The sequence below is a fragment of the Rhinoderma darwinii genome, chromosome 1 (genome assembly GCF_050947455.1).
Source record: "Rhinoderma darwinii isolate aRhiDar2 chromosome 1, aRhiDar2.hap1, whole genome shotgun sequence".
NCBI lineage: Eukaryota > Metazoa > Chordata > Amphibia > Anura > Rhinodermatidae > Rhinoderma > Rhinoderma darwinii.
In genome coordinates, this window is record NC_134687.1 from 328,180,842 (window position 1) to 328,201,110 (window position 20,269).

Consider the following 20,269-nt stretch of genomic DNA (forward strand, 5'->3'; position numbering starts at 1 on the left):
TCAGTGGATCAGGTTGGTTTTGGCCGCACCAGGACAGAAACTTTTCCCAGATCTTTTGGGAAATTTTCAGGGTAATATTTTTTCCTTGAGGCAAGGAGAGTGTTATTACTTTTGATGATAGGCCCTTTTTTGTTAGGACTGTCCTTTCAGCTTCCAGACCGTCAGATGCAGATTTTGTAGGTTCCGGTGAAACAGGGGAATTTGTAGAAGAAGATCCTCTCTCAGAGAAAGGAAAACAGGGTCTTCGACTGCCAATAATTTTAGGAGGGAGAACCAGCTTCTTTTGGAACAGTATGGGTCGATGAAGATGATATTCTGCCTTATGAATTTTTTGGAGGACCCTTGGTATCAATGGTAGAGGTGGGAAGGCATATGCCAGCTGAAAGCTCCAACTTTATGGTGAGGTATCTACTGCTGATGCTTTGTCTCTTGGATTTAACGAGAATAATTTTTTTACTTTGTTGTTCTTGCTGGAGGCAAATAGATTCACTTCCAGAAGGCCCCACTTGTTGGTCAGAGTATGGAAGATTTCTGGATTTAGCAGCCACTCCCCCAGATCCAGATTTATCTGGCTTATGAAATCTGCTATCTGGTTTTCTTCCCCCTTTAGGTGAACCACTGTAATTGACAGGACTCTTGACTCGGCCCATCAAAAACATTTCTCTGCTAGAAATTGAAGGAGTTTGTGCTCTGTCCCACCTTGATGTCTTAACAATGCTACTGTAGTGGAATTGTCTCTGTATATCCCTATATGAAGTCCTTGAAGAGGATCCTGGGAGGCTATGAGGGATTTCCAGATTGCTCTTAGCTCTTTGTTGTTTGGGGAGAATTTTTGAGCTCCCCAACCCCAAGCACTTGCGTCTGTTGTTATAGAAATTACTGATTGCCTGAACCCCACTACCCCCTTGTTAAGATTTTCCTGATATCTCCACCAGTTTAGGGGTGCTCATACTAATGAGGGGAGAGATATTTTCCTGTCGAGGTAGAACTATGTTCTGTTCCAAATAGAATATAAGCCTGGAGAGGCCTGGAGTGAAATTGACTCCATGCTACAGACAGAATGCAGGAGGTCATCATCCCTAGAATGGACATGGCTTCCCTTATTGAACACAAAGGTTGTGTATAAATTTGTAGACCCTTTGATTGCGAGATTCTTTCTCTGTGGGAGCAATGTTATCTGATTTTGAGAATCTAGCAGAACCCCTAGAAAAACTTTGTTCTGTTTGGAGAGAGATCCGACTTCTTTAAGTTTGGAATCCATCCCAGATTTTGGAGAAGGTGGGTAGATGCTTGAAGATGATGTTTCATAGTGTGCCTTGAGGAAGCCAATATTAGAAGGTCGTCTAAGTAAGGGATTATAATAATGTTTTGAGCCCTTAGAAATGTGACTACTTCTACCATAACTTTGGTAAATAGCCTCGGGGCTGACAATATTCCAAATAGTAGTGCCGATAATTGGAAGTGTTGGATATTTCCTTGAAAGAGCAAAGCAAACATGAGAAATTTTTGATGTACTGGATGAATTGGGAGGTGGAAATACGCCTTTAGGTCTAGGGTGACCATATATGCATTTTTTTCTGAAACAATAGAATTGTGGCATTTATGGTTTCGATTTCGAAACGTTTGCATTTTATAAAGCGGTTCAGGTTTTTTAGATTTATGAAGGTCCTGTAAGACCCATTCAGCTTGCCCACCAAAAGTAACCAGGAGTAATGCCCTAGACCTACTTCTGTAGGAGGCACCAGCACTACTCCTCCTAGCTGAATCAGATTTAGAACTCCTTTCTCCAAATACTTTTGAAGTAGCATGGAATGAAGATTTGAGGAGGAACCTTAGTGGTGGTAAATTCTATCTTGTATCCCTCTTTCAGAGTTCTCAGAATCCAAGGATTCCGAGTGATATTTTACCATTGGTGTACAAAATGGGAAAACCTTCCTCCTACTCTCATGGTGTCATTGTTGTTTATTATGTTGGGCTGAGTTAAAGAGGAAATCTCTGCCCCTACCTCCTTTAGGGTAGCTCAATTTACCACGTTTGCTTCTATATTCCATATTAAACTTAAAGGGATGAAAATTATTTTTAGGCTTTGTCTGTCTTTCCTCTAGGAAGCCCTGCTTTCTGTCAGCCGCTTTTTTGAGGATCATATCTAAATCCGAGCCAAAGACCAGTCTTCCTTCAAAAGGGATATCACATAACTTAATTTTAGATTGTGTCCCTTTTAGCCCAATATTTGAGCCAAAAAGGCTGTCTGGCTTGTCTGACTTCTTCCTTGTCCTCAATATTCATGGTGCAGGTTATTGCTGTAATGGCAAGAAGGAGGTGAAGGGAACAAGTGAGCCCTAATCTACCCACCGCCCTGTCCCTGCCTACTTGCAACGACCCGCCCTAGGCGACGGGGTACAACTTGGCGGCGGTCCCTACGCTGTCTAAGTGCAAGGAGTACAAACAGGGAACACGCAAGGGAATACAGTAGCCCACGGAACGCCGCGAGGAAACGGAGCGGTGAATGAGCCAGTCAGGATCAGGAAGTAGTGGAGTATACAAACGGGAGCACGGAGCAGAAGCAAGCCAGGGGAAGAGCAACGCAGGATAAACAGAACTGAAGCAAGGCAGAAGCACGGCAGAAGCAGGCTGGAGCAAGGCAGCAGTGGGGCCAGGAATCCAAGAAGAATAACAAGCAAGGAGGAAGAGAAAACGGCAGGTATAAATGGAAAGGGGGCGGAGCTAACTCTGACTGACCAGGCCGCGATAGGTTCTCCCACTCCTGAGCCTGCCACCCTGATTGGTGGGAGCAGGTGTCAGTCTCAGAGGTCTGGCCTCAGGTGTCGACTGATTAATCCTGGGAGTATACCCAGACGTAGTGCCTGGCAGATCCTTTACAATTGCCTCTAATAGTATATCAGTATCTTCAGCTGAAAAATAAAACTTTCTGAATTCTTCAGATTTAGATAACAACGGCACTTCCCCTTCTTCCAAATACTCAGGTAATAGAGTTTCCGGATCTGAGTTCAGTTCTGACTCTGAAAAAACTACCAGTTTTTTTTTTACTGGGGGTAGGCGCTGGGTCCAGTTAAACTTAAGGCCACATTGATGACTGTACTTCCTGCTTAACCACTTGTCTGATTTCCTCCAAAATTTGTACTCGCTCCTGGCGTACGATCTCAGCCGTGCAGGTGCTACACAGTGGTTTATTGTAGTCAGATGTAAGTTTTTTGGTGCATATTGCGCCTTTTAAAGATAAGGACTTAGGTTTGAAGAAAGGACTCAGGTCGCTCTAAGAAAAAAAGAACGACAAAGACTCCTTAATAACTACATTCAAACAAATGACATTTTAAGAAGATTTACTACTACCTACTGATTTACTCACTGAACCAGGAATAACCAAGGGCTCCGCCTAATCAGGGCCCTTGGAAACCTGGTCATCAGAGGTAGGCATCTTGACATAGACCCAGCTTAGTGAAAATGTTAGTTCTTAAATACCTGAGGTATTGATGACATCACCGTGTCCGCCATCGGGTACTGCCCCCTCCATAAGCCATGCTTCTGTTGATTCCGGTACCAAATTGAGCATTTCCAGACACATTGACATCCAACGCTGATGACGCGCACCCGGGGCTGACACTCCCCCGTTCCTGTGGGATGTGACGCTGGACATCAATGACGCTTCCGACGTTCACCTGGCACTACCGGAAGTGACGCCAAACACCTGCCACGCACCATACATTTACCCGGCACCATTGGAAGTGATGCCAAGCTTCCTGTAAACTGTTGAGAGGGAAGGAAAACATCACATGCCTCCACCACCGCATCTAAGGGAGACGACAAATCAGGATCAGAGAAGGCCAAGGCGACCTTAGATCCTAGTGGCGCACAAGGAGGCAACGTATATCCTCTCTGGAGCGCAATTTCCATCCTGTCTCCAATCCCGCAGGCAGGAAGGGAGATGCGGTATCTGGAGTGAGGAAGGGAAAAAAACTGAATGCCCCTAACCACTGAGGTGTAAATCCGGAGAACGTAGAGGTACCTCAATGTGTCCCTGACCTTACAGGAACAGGAAAACAACTGGGGCCAGGAAGGGGGAGGGGGCTTTTAACCTCTGTGTGTTCCTGTTCCTATAGGGTCAAGGGCCAATCTCTCCGGTGTTGGTGCTGTCATGGTGACGACATGTGAAAGGCTGCTTGCGGTACCCGTTGTACCGCAATTATTTCTGCTTGGCCAAATACTGCACAGCAAAATCTGAACACGGTTTACAACAAATTGCTGTGGTTCCACTGCAAGTTCAGGTGAATAACAGTTATTCACCTATACTTTCCGTGAAACCATGTTAAGACGCGTGCATGTTTTGCCCCTGTGTTTTTGACCAGCAAGGCAATTACCACAGCACCTCCGATATATGCACAAGCAGCTTAACCCCTTAGTGACCAGCCCATTTTAGGCCCTAATGACCAAGCTATTTTATTCGTTTTTCTATCGTCGCATTCAAAGAGCTATAACTTTTTTATTTTTTCGTCTACATAGCTGTATGAGGACTTGTTTTTTGCGGGATTAGTTGTGATTTTTAATAGCACCATTTTTGGGTACATATAATTTTTATATTAACTTTTATTAACCTTTTTGGGGGGGATTATAAAAAAAACCTGAAATTCCGCCATTGTTCTATGCGTTTTTAAATTGACGCCGTTCACTATGCGACGTAAATAACATGTTACCTTTATTCTATGGGTCGGTACGATTACGGCGATACCACATATGTAGAGTTTTTTTTATGTTTTACGACTTTTGCACAATAAAAACACTTTTGAACTAAAATTATTTGCTTTTGCATCGTCGCTTTCCAAGAGCTGTAATTTTTTTATTTTTCCATCAATGTAGTCATTATTTGGGCTTGCTTTCTGCGGGACAAGACGTAGTTTTGAATGGTACTGTTTTGGGGTGCATGGGACTTATTGATTCATTTTTATTATGACTTTTTTGGGGGGCAATGGAAAAAAATTGCAATTTCGCCATGGTTTTTTGCGTTTTTTTTTACGGTAATGGAGTCATTACGGTTGCGGCGATACCACATATGTGTACTTTTTTTTTTTTTTTACACTTTTACTAAATAAAACCACTTTTTATGGAAAAAAATGGTTTTTTTTTTTTTTTTTTACTGTACTTTTTATTAATAATCTTTATTTCACTTTGATGACTTATTTTATTAGTCCCACTAGGGGACTTTACTGTGCGATATTCCGATCGCTGCTATAATGCTTTGGTATACTTCGTATACCAGAGCATTATTGCCTGTCAGTGTAAATCTGACAGGCAATCTGTTAGGACGTGCCTCCGGCGCTTCCTAACAGGCATATGTCCAGGGCAGACCTGGGGGCTTTTATCAGGCCCCCGGCTGCCATGACACCCCATCGGAGACCCGCGATTGCATTCGCGGGCCGCCGATGGGTGACAGAGGGAGCTCACTCCCTCTGTAAACAAAGTTAAATGCCGCGGTCGCTATTGACGGTGGCATTTAACGGGTTAAACGGCCGCGATCAAAGTAAACTTCAATCGCGGGCGTTGGAGCAGGAGCTCAGCTGTCATCAGACAGCAGAGCCCTGGCTCCTGCCTGCACGGGAGACCCGTGCAGGACTTAGACTAGGCTGACGTGAAAAGGCGTCAGCCTAGCCTAAAGCCCATTAGTGACCGACGTAAAAAGGCGTATTAGTGGTCACTAAGGGGTTTAAAGGTTGTTGATTGTATACATTTTTCACATTTTCCAAGTTGCTTTCTGTATCAATTCCTCACTTTTTTCAAGATCTTTATTGCTGTCATTCAATTGGACCTTCTTTGTTTAATTTTAGTGGATAAAAATCTATGCTGGTCACGTGATGGATACACAGGTGCATGGCTTGTTAGGATGCAATCACACGTGGCACATTTGCTTTGTATTTTCACTGCGTAAACAACCGTTGCAGAAAAAAAATACAATGTATGCCTAATGTAAACAGCGAATCTGTCCTGGTTTCCGGCAGAGAATTCCAACGGAAAAACCGCACCAAATTTTGGTGACGCTTTTTGCCGGTAAAACAGCAGGTAAAAAAAGTTTTTGCGACGCTCCCCTCTGACACCCTCCAGCCCGGCCTCCTGGGATCACGTTTGATCCCAAGTGACCGCTGCCGCCTGTGATTTGACTGCAGCAGTTACGGATGAAATGTCATCCCTGGAGGCCAGGCTGGATGCAATAGAATAGAGATCTGGGTATGTATAACCTTTTTTTTTTTCTGAGTTGCGATTTTTGTGGCCAAATTTCAACTTTTCCACCGAAAAAATCGCAACATCTGCTATTTGTTGCAAGTTTTACATCCCTATTGAATTCAATGGAGAAAACCTGCAATAAAAAAGCAATGATTCCGAAGCATAAATTGACACGCTGCGAATTAAAAAAACGCACCGCAGGTCAATTTATGAAAATTTTTGGGCGGGTTTTTTATGCAGCTTGTGGATGAGATTTTTTTAAATTTCATCCACTCTGCTGCTACTTTATTATACTGCAGATTTATACTTACCCCGTAGTCATGGCAACACGTCCCTCTCTTCTGAACTTAACCCGGCCTCCTGGAATGGCGCTGTAGTTCATGTGTCCGCTGTAGCCTTTTTTTGGCTGTAGCAGTTACATGGGATGAAACGTCATCCCTGGAGGCCGGGCTGCGCTTATAAAAGAAGATCGCATTGCTAGGACTACGGCAGGGAAGGGGGGGGGGTAAGTATGAGCTTTTTCATTCATTTCAAATAGAAAATACCTTTTTTTGTCATTTACGATTTTTGCTGCGGTATCGTAGAGTTTCCGCCACAAAAGTTGCAGCACACACTTCTTTGTAGCGGGTTTTACCTCCCCATTGAATTCAATAGGGAAAACCCCTAACAGAATAGCAGTGATTCTGCAGCATAAATTTACATGCTGCAGCTTTAAAAACCGCACCGCAGGTCAATTTATGAATGTTTTTTTTCGTCTGATATTTTCCGCTTTATTTGGCTGGGATTTGTTCACATTTCTTGCACTCTGCTGCTACTGCATTAGGGTATATGCACACTCTTAGTAAAAAAAACGTCTGAAAATACAGAACTGTTTTCAAGGGGAAACAGCTCATGATTTTCAGCCGTTTTTTTAGCAACTCGCGTTTTTCGCTGCGTATTTTACAGCCGTATTTAGAGCTGATTTATTATCTGAGTCAATGAAAAACGCCTCCAAAAATGGCTAAAGAAGTGATATGAACTTCTTTTTAAGGGGCGTCTTTTTACGTCACGTTTTTTGAAAATGAGGCGTAAAAAAATGCCCCGTCGGAACAGAATGCCATATTTCCCATTGAAATCAATGGGCAGATATTTGGAGGCGTTCTGCTTCCAATTTTTCAGCCTTTTTTTGGGACGTTTACGGCCCGAAAAAACGGCTGAAAATAGCCCATGTGCACATACTCTTACGCTCCAGATTTTCAACAATGAATTCTGTTGCAGTAAATCCGCAGTGTTTCAACCTAGTGTGTTCCTACCCTAAATGTATTTGACTGTTTGAGCGAGTAACTAAGTTCATCTATCAAAAGGTTCAGCAGGACTTGCGCTCTAAAAAGTCTCCATTTAGCTTCAGTCTAAGAATTGGGGTGTTGGATCAAGCACATCGATGTTCTAAAATCTTCTGTAGAAAATGTCATATACCATGAATAAATTTTGGTAGGCAAGTTATTTTTTGTCAAATTAAAAAGGAATTGTGTCCAATGAAAGTAATTGATTGCCACCTTGTAAATATGTATGTATATGTATAATTTATTTTGGGTACAAAATGATGACTGCTAAGCAATTTAACAGCAACGTGAGGTCCAATTTGGAAACACATCCAGTGTGGGAAACACATTTCAGCTGCTACATAAAAAATGCATTACTGCTTGGTATTGTTAAAGTGTCTGTATTTGCTTTTTAAAGGGTTACCATAAAATTAAATTTGGTTTTATATCACATGCATTCATAATTTCTCAGTAAAGCTAGTACAAAGGCAATTTCACAAATGACAGAGTAGTTAAAACCAGCATTATAAAAAATGCATGGGATAATCTGCATGATAAGTAGAGATTGTGAAAACATGAATTCATCAGCTTTTTATATATTTCTCCCTCAAAAGTGCTTAGCTCACTGATTAATTTTGCTAAGCCTCTATCATTTAGACCGCAAGAATTTATTTTGTGTAGAACTTGGCAAAGTGATTTTAATATCTCACAATCATATGTGCCTTGCACCCAAAAGTATGAAAAAAAGAAATAAAAAATCAGCAATTCTATATTTAAGATGTCATTGCAGTGCAAATCTATTATAATGAATCACATCAATGTTTCTAACTTGTATACCTAAAGCTGAGTGATGGAAAATACCTCGGCTCTAGTGCGTATTCTAGAAGGATAGTGCTGAGGTGGCTGTAGAAGCAGAGACATTATTAAGTCATTACTGTAAGCTCATTAGGCCATCACATATTAAATTGGTCTATAACTCAAGTTTATTCCTACAAAAGAAATCATAATTTGTACCTTAATAATACAGACTGTGTTGATATAATGAAATTTAAATATGATACCTTTCAGAAATAATGCTGTATTTTATTTCCAGAAATAAACCCATATAATCATATTACATTTATCGATTTCATCATTTAAACTTAATGAAGTTCTTTATATTGTTGGCTTGAGTCACTCATGCAAATTTAACTATAATAAATGCTGAGTATTAAACCAACATTCAGTCAAATATGCTCAAATACGTGTTTCTATTTTGTGTTTGTGTGTGTGTGTGTGTGTACAGTAAGTATGTATTAGTTGATGTGTGCATATTATGTATGCATGCATGTATGTATTGTGTGGATTTGTGCGTGTGTATTATGCCCATGTGTGGATGTATTATGTGCATGTGTGTGTCTGTTATGTGTGTGTGTTTGTGCAGATGTGTCCTTCCTTAAAGGGGTTTTTCCCATCAGGGACATTTATGGCATATCCACAGGATATGCCATAAATATCAAAAAGATGGGAGTCCCACCTCTAGGACCCGTACCTGCGACTTGTAAATTCCGACCATGTAAGTAGAAAACAGTGTACTGTAGCTCGCTGAGCGACGCTGTTTCCGTAACTCCCGTAGTAGTGAATGGCAGTTACAGAAGCAGCGTAACGTGTGCTACGCTGTTTCCTTAACAGACATTCACTTGTATTGGAGTTACAGAAACAGCACTGTTTTCTACTTACATGGTCAGAATTTACAAGTCATAGCGGTAACACAGTAAGATAGAACGGCGTTTAATGGGCATACAGAAAGGTGTGGGTCCCAGAGGTGGGACCTGCATCTATCTGACATTTATGGCATATCAACAGGATATTCCATACATGTTCCTGATGGGAAAACCCCTTTATCTTTACTCAGGGAGTTATATCTGTGTGTTATCTACTACATTCTCTGTACTGTGTATATGTGTGTGCATGTGTGGGTATATATGGGTCTGTGTGTGTGTGTGTGTGTGTGTGTGTGTGTGTTTGTGTGTGTGTGTGTGTATGTGTTAAGGATCTGCCAGGCACAGCTTCTGTATCCACGCCCATAGGTAATCAGTCTGCACCTGCTTCTATGTCTCTGAGACTGACTCCATCTTCCACCACTCAGGATGGCAGGCTTAGGAGTGGGAGAGCCTATCACAGCCTGGCCAGACGGAGCTAGCTCCCGCCCTCTGTCTATTTATACCTGCCTTTCCTGTTCCTCCTTGCTTGTGATTCTTATCTGTTGGTTTCCTGGCCCTGCTGCAGCTTCTTGAACTACTTGTCCCTGCTTCGTATTGACTCTGGCTTACTGACTACTCTTTTGCTCTGCGTTTGGTACCTCGTACACTCCTGGTTTGACTCGGCTTGTTCACTACTCTCCTGCTCTGCGTTTGGCACCTCGTACTCTCCTGGTTTGACTCTGCTCGTTTACTACTCTTGTTGCTCACGGTGTTGCCGTGGGCAACTGCCCCGTTTCCCTTTGTTCTGTGTTTCCTTGTCTGGTTGTCTGTCGTGCACTTATTGAGTGTAAAGACCGTCGCCCAGTTGTACCCCGTCACCTAGGGCGGGTTGTTGCAAGTAGGCAGGGACTGAGTGGCGGGTAGTTTAGGGCGCACTTGTCTGTTTCCCTATCCCTGTCATTACAGTATGTGTCTCTATGCATGTATATATATATGTGTGTGTGTGTGTGCGTGTGTGTGTGTGTGTGTATGTATATATATATGTATATATATAAAATCTATATAGATGTATATGTATGTGTGTGTGTGTGTGTATATGTGTGTGTATACATGCTTTGTGTGTGTGTGTGTGTGTGTGTGTGTGTGTGTGTGTGTGTATATATGTCTCTCCATGTGTGTGTGTGTGTGTGTGTGTGTGTGTGTGTGTGGTGTTACATTTTACTGCAGATAACATCCACTACATTATCTATTATCAGAGAGTTATCACTGTGTTATCTGTGGTGTTACATAGGACTACAGGTAACCATCTACTACATTATCTGTACTCAGAGAGTTATCACTGTGTGTTATGCGTGGTGTTACATAGGACTGCAGATAACTTTCACTACATTATCTGTAATCAGAGTGTTATCACTGTGTTATCTGTGGTGTTACATAGGACTGCAGGTATCATCTGCTACATTATCTGTACTCAGAGAGTTATCACTGTGTGTTATCTGTGGTGTTACATAGGACTGCAGGTAACATCTACTACATTATCTGTACTGTGTATATATGTGCCTGTGTGGGCATTTATGGGTCTGTGTGTGTGTATGTGTCTCTGTGCATGTATATATGTAGAAAAAAGGAAAGGAGGAAACCTCCAGCTCACCAATCCTGCGTCCCGCACTCAGACCTCGCCCGGATCTCCGAGACGGCCCACGGTAAGTAACATGGAAATAAAAGAAGGATTAATTCAGCGCTGTTTGGTGATTAAAACGCAATCAATGTTCCCACTTTTATTAACATAGAAAAATGTGTACAAATGGGATCATTCCCCCACCCATGCGCCCTATTGTTTCTGGCATAGGATCTCTTACTGAGAGATTATCAGACTGGTTGGATTCGCTTCTCCAACCATTAGTCTTGAGAGTCTCTCGTCACCTTAGAGATACCAAAAATGTTTTGTGCATTTTTTACAACAAAATTTGGGGCCCAAATCAAACATGGCTCAGTTGCGACGTGATTTCATTGTATACTAGCATACCCCATATAGTAGCCACTAGAGCTCTGGAATATCATCTTTTGAAATACAGTGCATATGACCATACACTGCAAATCTTCGCTGTGGAGGTGTTAAATTTTCTCATGACACATAATTACTTTCAATTTGATGCCACTTATTATTTGCAGAAAAGAGGGGTGTCCATGGGGTCAAATTCTCACCATCCATGGCCAACCTGGTCATGGCGTGGTGGGAGGAATGCACTTTGTTTTCCGCCAGCAATCCCTTTGCTGGCCATGTTCACTGGTATGGCAGATACATCAACGACCTCCTATTCATTTGGGAGGGCGATGTATCTGCCATACCAGACTTTTTGATCTATTTGAACAACAATAGTTTCAACCTCAAATTCACACATGTTTACAATTCCAATACCATCAATTTTTTGGGATTTGCAACTGTCAGCCAGAGTGGCAGAAAGAATACCCCAGAGGAAGCCGGAAGGGCGAAACCCAGGGTCGGGCGAGAGTGTTTGGCGTGCCGCCTAGAAATTTTAAAGATTTTTACTTACCTTGATGCTTTTATTTCTTGTTACTTCTGTGAGTATGGATTAAACTTGGCGTGGAGCAATCTTTTTGCAGAGGGTGTTGCACTATGTGTCTTCCTTTTTCCATCTATTAGAGACATAAGATCCTTTTCCTACCAGGAGTTCTTTGAATGTGGAGGGAGACGATAAGGAGCTTAGTGGAACTACAAGGATAAGAATTACCATCCACACCCTCATTGGATTGCGGACTGTCCACTGCATTTTTCTGGGAGAGAGTGTCTATACTGAATGATATTGGACTGTTACCAGTGCCGTCTGAGCGGTAAACTTCACTGTACTTTATATATGCTATTTAGGGTATTTGTTGGATCATACCCAATTTAGTTTTGCCTGCTCCGGTCTGAGAGAGATTTTGTGGGTATTTGAGCCAAGAGAAACCACCATTATATTTGCAGAAAGAATACGTTTCGAAAAATTTTCGCAAACCCATCTCCGGTAATACCATCTCACATGCCAGGAGAAGTTACCCCAAACATACCATCTGTTCAATACCAGTGGGTGAACTTACAAGGGCTAAGAGAAATTGTAGTCTAAACCAGGGTTTTGATAAAGAACAAAGTATGATCTGCCAAAGATTAACCAATCGAGGTTACAAAAACTGGACCCTCAACAGAGCCAAAACAATAGTTAGGTTCAAAAATAGGGATGATCTACTATTCATTAATGACACTAATGATAATGAAAGAATATGCCATACTTCAGACTCTAATAAACCTGCTCTTGTCTTACAATATAGCAACCAATTTAATGATATCAGGGACATGGTGTATAGATATATTCCTATACTCTATTAGGATGACAAGTTGGAAACTATTCTCAAGGGTGGATGCCGTGTGGTGTCACACAGGGCGCCCACCCTTTGCAGCATTCTCTCTCCCTCGCTCCTTACGTCAAATAAAACTAGATCAACGTGGTTGCAACAACTTGGTTTTTATAAATGTGGTTCTCATCCATGCAGAGTATGTACATTTACAAGAGTAATGAAACAATTCTAGGACTCTAGTGGTGAAGTACATTTTTCAATAAAATCTTACATTAATTGCAATAGCGAGCATGTCGTATACATCATAGAATGCACCAGCTGCAATTTATAATATGTCGGGTGCACGACTAGAAAGTTCAAAGTCAGAATTCTCGAACATCTGGGATACATCAGGAACCCAGCTATTACTAATGTTTCCTATGCAGCTAGGCATTTTGTTACCTGCCACAACAGATGCATAAATTCCTTTAAAACATTTGCAATGGAAAAAAAATAATGGTTCCATTAGAGGGGATGATTTAAAACACAGGTTATAAAACAGAGAAGCCTTTTGGATCTATAACTTAAAAACAAGATTTCCTCTGGGCTTGAATCTCAGAAAGGAACTCATGTTCCATTATTAGCTTTGTTGAATAACTCATGTATAGCACATGATGAACAAATGTTTCACATGTGAAATCAAAAATAAATTCATATAAAGCATATTCTGCAGCACGTCATAACCACAACTAAATAGATCTTATATATGATTTAAAAAAAAACTTTGGGGAATTTAATTGCATGCTATAGAACCCAAACATCGGATATCAAATACTGTGGTAAATTATTATTTTTTGCTTATAACTTGTGGTATATGATGTTTTACTTACCTTAGGTCACGTATTAAATTGGTCACAGTAAGTCTTGATGTTATCATGTCTAGGGATTCTCTCTATACATGTATTTCTTGTCGTGGTACAGCAGATATATCACTTGTGAATACAAAGTAAGGTGCATACCCATTATCTTGTGACACAGTCAGGTATCTTGGTTTTCATTTATATATGCATTTTGCATTGCAGTACAATTAATATAAATTTTTGGGATGCAAAATAATGCACACATTGCAAATATGGTGACCACAATAATGATTACATACATTCATGAAAACACATGTTCTGATCATTGTTTTTATATCGATAATTTTCTTCTTTTTTCTAAGTTCAGTACATATTATATAAGCAACTGTTAGAGAGCTTATATTTATTCACATTTTTCAGTTTCAGGAAAAATATATTATGTATCCTTCTTTCCTGAAAACTTCTTTCTGTGTTTTCTATTATAAATAGTATTTTAATATGCTACGTGTGTTTATTGCTGTGTTTACGCTCTATCATCGATGGGCTACATTGTAAATAATGGTTCTATTTTTGCCTTTTTCCAGTATATATATTTACCTTTACTGGAGACCCAGCCCTAGGGGCACAGTTTACAGCACTCATACAATTGGTTTATCTCCAAATGTGCGTATGTAGAGCTTTTTATATATGTTCTACTTACCCTGGTTCTATCTGTAACCTTGAGGGTTACTTTTTTCGCATTCCTGATAGCTACAGGTGTCTCACAGAACCACACCGCCCCAATCACTGATCTAGGATATAAACCGGAGAAGCACACATCGCAGATGAATTTCTGCCATGATTAAGAACACGGCTAGTGTTCGAAACGCGTAGGCTTGGGCATTTGCCCTTTTTGAAACCACCTTGATACTGCGTCTCTTTCCATTTTTACTAATTTTTCTATGTTAATAAAAGTAGGAACATTGATTCCCTTTTAATCACCAAACAGCGCTGGATCAATCCTTCTTTTATTTCCATGTATATATGTGCCAGTGTGTGTATATATATATATGCCTATATATTTGTATATGTTCTAGTATGTGTGTATATATATGCATGTGAGTGTGTGTGTATATATATATATATATATATATATAAAATGAGAAAAGGAATAAAGCAGCACAGCAACAGCAGTGGGTGCAGGCCTCCTAGGTTGAGGCTAGGAACCCTTGTTAATGAAATCCCCAAAAAATGAAGACGCAGCACTCCAAGGAAATTGGTGAAAAAAAGTGGTGTGTTTATTCACCCCAGGCAGGCAACGTTTCGATCCGTCTCTATGGGATCTCTGTCAAGCCTTGACAATGGCTTGACAAAGATCCCGTAGAGACGGATCGAAACGTTGCCTGCCTGGGGTGAATAAACACACCACTTTTTTTCACCAATTTCCTTGGAGTGCTGCCTCTTAATTTTTGGGGGATTTTTTGGGGGGATTATATATATATATATATATATGTGTGTGTCTACTGTATGTGTATATATATATGTGTGTGTATATGTGTGTCTCGTGTGTGTGTGTGTGTGTATATATATATATATATATATGTGTGTATACATGCCTCTTGTGTGTGGGTGTATATGTCTCTGTGTAGCGTCCATGGCCACGGGCCGTCGTGTTTACTCACCTCCCGACGCCCGCAGCCATGGATCCGTGAAGTCTGGTCCCCATCTCCTTCCTAGGAGACGCCAGCGCTCACTTCCGCTCCGTTCTGCTGTGTTCCATCAGGAAATAATCAACATCAACGGCCCATGATTTCCTGGTCTATAAGAAGGCCCTTCTGATCCTTGCCTGAGCATTGTTAGTTTATCCCAGTCTGTCTTGCAAATGGTCCTTTAGTGTTTCCCATTCCAGTTGTTACCCGTGCCCTGTTACCTGTTCCTGTATGCTGTGCTATTCTTGTGCCTGTGCCTACTAGTGTTGGAGTCTTGCCTACTGCATCTGCTGTCGTTTGCCACGTCCAGTGTCTTCTGCCACGTCCAGTGTCTTCTGCCACGTCCAGTGTCTACTGCCACATCGGATACTGCCCGCCACGTCTGGCGCTACCTGCCGCACCTGCCTCCATCCGTGCTGAAGCCACAGCCACCATCTGGACTAGTTCAGGTACCCAAGCGTTACTATCTACTATTGACTTTTGTATAGACTGTGACCTGGTCAGCTGCCTTTCCGCTACGGCGGAGCGGCCTAGTGGGTCCACATACCCTGTGATCGTGACACTCTGTATGTCTACATATTTACCTATGTGTGTATATATATTTTCCTGTATGTCTAAATATGTCTTTATGTATGTACAGTATATATGTACCAGTCCATGTCTATATATGTCTATATATGTCTATATATGTGATTCATTTTTTATTTGTGGAGGGCAGTAATAGAGAATCCCGCACAGGTCACCATCCAACCTAAGGCCAGCCCTGGATGTACTATGTTTCTGTGTGCATGTATAATATGTGTGTGTGTGTGTGTGTGTGTGTGTGTGTGTGTGTGTGTGTGTGTGTGTGTGTGTGTGTGTGTGTGTGTGTGTGTGTGTGTGTGTGTGTGTGTGTGTGTGTCTGTGTCTGCATACATATGTATTGCTCATTTTAAAACATCTGACAAAGAAATAATGAGAATTTCAATACAAATGCATCATTCATTCTTTTTGCCACTTCATAAAGGCTTTTTGCTAAATTAATGTATAGGTATTTTTCAACTCAAGAACAAGTCTGCTCTACCACAGATGTATCTTAACCTCTTTTGGTTATCTGATTGTTAAATTTCACCTCTTGTCTTTCTGAATAAATATCTAGTGAATTATTTTGTCTTAGTCTATCAATCATTAGTAGAATACAGTTGTCTTTATGGCACCTTTATCCCCTACAATGAATAACGGAACAGGGCTGTCATGGTGCACAGATGAGCTTACACTATCTCTTTAGGTACACGTCAGATGTCCTATTAGTCCCTAGCTAGTACGTGCAATATCATCCACTGTACACCCTCTTAAAGGGAATGTGTCGCAAATTAATTTATTTTTTAAGTAAGTTACTTACTTTTATTATATTTGTTACGTTTTTTGCTGTATTTTTTTTTTCTTCAACATGGATTGATGTATTAAAAATTAAATAATAATTTGACATGTCTTCCTATGTTGGCTACGAGAGGGAGCACTTCCCAGAATTACAGCAAGGTGAATAAGGTAAAGCAAGCTGACTCACAGCGGCCGTAAATGTGGGAGGGAATCTCACCCCCCGTCCCTATTTCTGGCTACAAGCCAGGAAAAGGTGTCTTCAAATTGCTAAGCAGTGTCCGGTTCCCATTTTGGGAGTGATTGTATAATGCAGCTTGTAGATGCTATAGGACACACCAAAAGGCTAAGGGTATGTTCACATGCTTACTAAAAAACATCTAAAAATATGGAGCTTCAAGGGAAAACAGCTCCTAATATTCAGGCGTTTTTTAATCAAACCCACGTTTTTCGCTGCGTTTTTTTTTTTTAAATTTTACACCTTGTTTTTCCACTGTAACTAGGGCTGCACAGAAGTCCCATTTACAGGGGAAATTTGCCTTTTTATAGTGACTATTGTCAACAGCAGCCTCCCACTAACAGCATTCCAGCAATTATTTGACCAGTCACATGATCAACAGGACCAATAGGCTGCCGCTGTCTCTATTCTTATACTCAGCTCTCATTGTGTGCTGTGTACAAGAAATCAGAAGATAGAAGCTGTGACGATCGCCGATCTCAGGTCACGTCCCAGGGGTGAACTACACTACTGAGTTTATTAATTTACCTCATAAATCCACGCCCACCTACTCTAGATGACAGGATTATGCTGAATTACTCCTGTAGTTTCCAACACCCCAATAATTTATACCACAGTATGCTACCACCACCTATACTTATCTAGGCAATAGGGGCCTAAGTCTCTATGTTCCCTTAACACCAGTTCCTATAACACAGGTTATCTAAATTGAACATAAAATACAGGTAACGTTCCTCACCTTCGGAAGATTAAGTTCTGTAAGACTACAAGGAAGAGACTTATAAATATTTCAGATTTAATACACAATAGTGCAGTGCAATACATAAAATAGTTGTCAGAATAAAAGATAAAAAATATACATACAGTTACAATGCAATCAAACAGTTTATGAAAATAAAAGGGATAAAAGAAACAGAACAAAACCTTACTGATGTACAGCGGCGATATCCTGGCTGTGGGGACAGCTGAAAATATGGGCAGTCACTCCAACCGAGATATGGATCCCCAACGACTGACACTGACCCTCACTTCTCATGGCATTTTAAACCCAGTTTTTTTCCCTCCAGTTCACTGGCTGGTGATGTCACTGAGAGGAGGCTGTTCATATGATAATGAAGGGTACTCCTCCCATTACACAGTTGTATTTCTATAGAGAAACATAAAAGTGATCATGTGTCCTTGCAGGAATCCCCTAGAAATATAATATTACCTGCATTCACCTGTGCAGACATTTACCAACCAGGGCATATCAAACACCACTATAATAGGCCCATGTTTTTAGCCAATAGCCAATCCCAGGTAGTTCCTCTGAGGGTAGGGATCTGAATTTGACATATATATGAGGGCTATTTTCCCTGATCATAACTAGCTATGTGGGTCATTACAAATATAAATTATGACGGGGTTTGCCTTGATGTATCATACTTTCTTTGAACACCATGCCATTCTCCCATGTTTCTCCTGGTCCACAGACAGACACACCACAGGCATCCATTTGCATAGCTTTAGATGTTTGGTCAGGATGTTTGGTCAGCCCTAGTGACAAATCCTTAATCAGCACATCTCGCACCTTGGTGAGGAAAGAGCCAATTAAACATTTGTCAGACAGTGGACATCCTTTGATGGCCAAAGATCTGCATTTCCTATGCAAATCAGATGTATCTTCTGTGTCAGAGGGAGTTATGAAATTACCTCCTAGTAACCTACTTTTGATTCTCTTACCTATAACACCACACCTCCCCCCTTAAGACATGGCATGGGATCATTGATATAGCCATCAATATCCCAAGCCGATCTCCGCAGCTTCCCCCTGGCGCGATAACCCATCTGCGTTGCCATGCTCACTGCCCTTTTTGTGCTGGATAGTGAAATCATATTGTTGCAAGGCTAAACTCCATCTCAGCAGCTTCCCGTTATCACCGGCTACCCTGTGCAACCAACTAAGTGGGTTGTGGTCGGTCACTACGGTAAATCTGCGCCCATAGAGGTATGCCTGTAATTTCTGCAAGGCCCATACAATGGCCAAACATTCCTTCTCTACAGTGGCATACGCAACCTCCCTCGGTAGAAGCTTTCTGCTCAAATACATTATTGGATGTTACATAGTTACATAGTTACATAGTTAGTACGGCTGAAAAAAGACACATGTCCATCAAGTTCAACCAAGGGAAGGGAAAAGGGAAGGAAAAATTTCTACACATAGGAGCTAATATTTTTTTGTTCTAGGAAATTATCTAACCCTTTTTTAAAGCCATCTACTGTCCCTGCTGTGACCAGCTCCTGCGGTAGACTATTCCATAAATTCACCGTTCTTACTGTAAAGAAGCCTTGTCGACTCTGCAGCTTGAACCTTTTTTTCTCCAGACGGAGGGAGTGCCCCCTTGTTTTTTGAGCGGGTTTTACAAGGAACAGGATATCACCATATTTTTTGTATGTGCCATTAATATATTTATATAAGTTAATCATGTCCCCCCTTAGTCGTCTTTTTTCAAGGCTAAATAGGTTTAATTCTTTCAATCTTTCCTCATAACTTAAATTCTCCATGCCCCTTATTAGCTTCGTTGCTCTTCTTTGTATTTTTTCCAACTCCAGGGCATCCTTTCTATGAACTGGAGCCCAGAACTGAACTGCATATTCTAGATGAGGCCTCACTAATGCTTTGTAAAGTGGCATTATTACATCCCTGTCCCGCGAGTCCATGCCTCTTTTAATACACGACAATATCCTGCTGGCCTTTGAAGCAGCTGATTGACACTGCATGCTGTTATTGAGTTTATGATTTACAAGTACACCCAGATCCTTCTCAACAAGTGAATCCGCCAGTGTAGCGCCCCCTAGGACATATGATGCATGCAGGTTGTTGGTACCCAGATGCATAACTTTACATTTATCTACATTAAACTTCATTTGCCAAGTGGACGCCCAAACACTTAGTTTGTTTAAATCTGCCTGTAATTCATGAACATCTTCCATAGTCTGAACTATATTACATAGCTTGGTGTCATCTGCAAAAATAGAAATAGTGCTATTAATCCCTTCCTCTATATCATTAATAAATAAGTTGAATAATAGTGGTCCCAGCACTGAACCCTGGGGTACACCACTTATAACCGGTGACCATTCAGAGAAGGAATCATTGACCACAACTCTCTGGATACGGTCCTTGAGCCAATTCTCAATCCAATTACAAACTATATTTTCTAAACCTATAGTCCTTAATTTACCCATTAGGCGTCTATGGGGGACAGTGTCAAATGCCTTTGCAAAGTCCAAAAACACTAAATCCACAGCGGCCCCTCTGTCTAGACTTCTGCTCACCTCTTCATAAAAACAGATTAGGTTAGTTTGACAACTTCTGTCCTTAGTAAAACCGTGCTGGCTGTCACTTATAATGCTATTTATTGTCACATAATCCTGTATATAGTCCCTCAATAGCCCCTCAAACATTTTCCCCACGATGAATGTTAAGCTTACTGGTCTATAATTACCCGGGGAAGACCTAGAGCCCTTTTTGAAAATAGGCACCACATTTGCCCTGCGCCAGTCCCTTGGCACTATACCAGTCACTAGAGATTCTCTG